Below are 3413 nucleotides of genomic sequence, written 5' to 3'. Positions count from 1 at the left end.
CTATCCCTATACTCTGAAGAGTTTTAATCAAGAAAGGATGCTGTACTTTGTCAAATGCTTTTTCTGCATCTATTGAGAGGATCATATGGTTCTTGTTCTTTCTTTTATTAATGTATTATATCACATTGATTGATTTGTGGATGTTGAACTAACCTTGCAGCCCAGGGATAAATCTCACTTGGTTGTGGTGAATAATCCTTTTAATGTACTGTTGGATCCTATTGGCTAGTATTTTGGTGAGAATTTTTGCATCCATGTTCATCAAGGATATTGGTCTGTAATTCTCTTTTTTGTTGGGGTCTTTGTCTGGTTTGGGGATCAAGGTAATGCTGGCCTCATAAAACGAGTTTGGAAGTTTTCCTTCCATTTCTATTTTTTGGAACAGTTTCAGAAGAATAGGTATTAATTCTTCTTTAAATGTTTGGTAGAATTCCCCTGGGAAGCCATCTGGCCCTGGGCTTTTAGAACCCATGCTTTTTTACCCAGCCTTTTTATGCTGGGCAGGAAAGAGGATGGAGAGAGACTTAGGAGTTTGTAGTTCCTAGGATCTTTTCTCTTTTTTTCTGGATAGTGTCAGAGAGGCCATCTACTATAAGGCAAGTTGGCTTTTTTAAATTACGGTGCAGTTGTTTATCTGTATCTGCCCCCAACCTACTCCATGTCCAAAGGAGGAAGGTCCCTCTTTCTAACCAAGACTAATTCCTCTCTCCTTAACTAAATCCCATTAGCTTGTTCCATAAAAAAAAAAAAAAAACCCTCCTGCCTATATTTTTACTCTTCCTGTCTCTCCAAATTATTTTCCCTTCCACAGGTCTGTTATACCTTTGGAAACAAAATAAAACAAAAAACATAACATCAAAAACTTTCCTCAAGCCTATGTATGTCTCTGAGTTCAGTTCTACTGCTTTTTCCTTTCCCCTTTGCCAATTGAATATCCATAAATAAGGGTCTATACTTGCTGTCATCACTTTATAACCCCCCATTTCCTCTGTAACCCAGGTAAAGCCCCTACTTTACTACCAAAATACCCCTGCTCCCATCATCTTAGTTCCTGATCCAGTGGTCTTTATTCACGTGGCATTATTGAGGGTGTCCTCATTCTTGAAACCCTCCTTTCCTTTGGTCTGTGGCACCTCTTTTTCCTCGTTTTTCCCTTATCGTTGCCTGATGCTTAAATCTTGGTGTTTCCTGGGTTTTTGTTCACAGGCTTCTTCTCTTTCCGCTCTCCATGGTAAGCCTTGGTAATGTTCCCTCATCTCCTTGCCTGCAAATCACTTCCTTTCCATTGGTTGGGATGCCCAAATCAGTAACCTCTTAGGAGAACCTCTTAGCTCTTCCTTCTTTTTTGAATCCAACTTATATATAAACTTTACTTCTTGAAAGTATATCAAGCCCATTTTTTCTCCATCCCACTGCTCTGCCTTAGGCATCTCTCCTCTCTCATTCTCTACGCCACTACAATGATCTTCCATGTCTACCTGCCTCTCTCTTATTTTATCAAATCTGTCCTCTGGAGAGACCACTCTAAAATACATTTTGTCACTTTCCTGCTTTCAACACCAGTGACTCACCTATTACCTGCAGGATAAAATCCAAACTCTTTAGCAGGGCATGGAAAATCATTAATGATCTGTCTTCTGACATCTTGCCAAATCATGTCCTACCAACATCTGCCATCCCAAATTGTTTCCAATTCCTGGAATATACCATGCTATCTTACTTCTCTGTCTGCTTCATACACACTAGTTCCTCTGTCTGAAATTCCATCATGCATTAATTTGACAACTCTTGAACATCCTTCAAACCATAGCTCAAAAAACGCCCCCCTAATGATTCTTCCATGGCTCCCTCAAGCTGATTCAGGCCTTCCTTCTTCCATGCCTCCATTTCTTTCATAGTGATTTGTACACTTGTAAGTTATAAGGGCTCTACAAGGCTCTCACTTGTTGATTCAACAAACATTTTTCAAGCTAGTCACTGTTCAAAGCACTGGGGCACAGCAATGGAACAATCATATGAATCCTGTCCTCAGAGTGCTTACATTCTAGTGGGCTGGGTGGATTTACTTTTTAACAACTGTTTCCTGGATGAGTGGCCAAACATTTCCACAATTTCACTTTTAAAGCCTTCTACCAGGAAATGTTATTAGATCTCAGTAATCCATCTAGGCACTTCTGTCTCCCTCAATCACAGGAGAAAGCCCTATGGAATCCTCAAGAAGATTTTTTAAGTCTCCTGGCCTAGTCAGGAACCTTAGATACTTAATGATGTCACTGAAGGTGATAAGGAGTGGTGATCCTGGTGATGAAACTAACCAAATAGTTGTGAATTTCATAATAGGAACTCAAAGCCACTCTGTCTGAGAGAGACCTACAGTTTCAAATTGCTCCAGAAAAGGTGAGGTGAAAGCAAGGACAAGGTGGATGACCCAGGTGATAAAACTGGCCAGGGGCAAAAAAATTAATAAAAAATAATGTGCAGCATGCAGGTATAAGTGATACAGAATGGTCTGTCTGGTTGTAATATGACCTGCTACAAGGCTTATATCCAGGCCTTAAAGAACATGGTAAATCAAATAGTCAAAGAAAGACTTTAAAAAATAATCTTGGAGATATCTGACTGACTCAGTTGGTAGACCATGTGACTCTTAATCTCAGGGTTGTGATTTCAAGTCCCACACTGGGTGTAGAGATCACTTAAAATCTTTTTTAGAAAAAGTTTTAAAACATAATCTTGATCAAGTTACTATTGTGTGTCTACTATGACCCACTGTAGCTCTGATGTTCTGAAGACAGGAAGAGATGTTCCTGCATTGTGCCTGCCCAACAGGAGCCAGTGGGCCTCAATTATCAAAAACAAAGATCCCAACACAAACAATTTAGAACTTACATTCGAGCTGGAGTGTGATACCTGTGCCCTCCCTTGTCATTGGAATATGGAGTAGAGATTATTGTACTCATTTTATGCATGAGGAACTTGGATTTAAACCCAGGTTGGCCTGGCTCTTAACACAATGCACATGCTGAGTCATCAATAATGTCTGGATAACTTGAAGTGTTGGGCATTTCCAGATTTGAGAGCATGGGGGTCCATCTTCTCTGAGCAGGAATTTGAGCCTTTTTTTTTCCCAAAGGGAATTGATCAGACAACTGCAAATTTCTGGAGATTAATCCATGACCAGAGTCTCTTGTTTGTTTAATTCACCTAATGTGCATTCAGTTGTGTTATAAAGGATTTGAATATGCAATGGCTTTTGAAAACAAGAGTAATAAGAAAAAGTTCTCCAACCCACACTTATACTTGGCAACCTGAGCCCTGGCCTGAGGCAGGACATGAGAAAAAAATGTAATTAGCATCCACTTAGCCATAGACTCTCAGGCCACAATTTCTTACCCTGGTATTAATCAATGCAC

This window comes from Leptonychotes weddellii, chromosome 5, assembly GCF_054177405.1.
Source record: "Leptonychotes weddellii isolate Sample4059 chromosome 5, ASM5417740v2, whole genome shotgun sequence".
NCBI lineage: Eukaryota > Metazoa > Chordata > Mammalia > Carnivora > Phocidae > Leptonychotes > Leptonychotes weddellii.
This window is presented reverse-complemented; position numbering follows the sequence as displayed.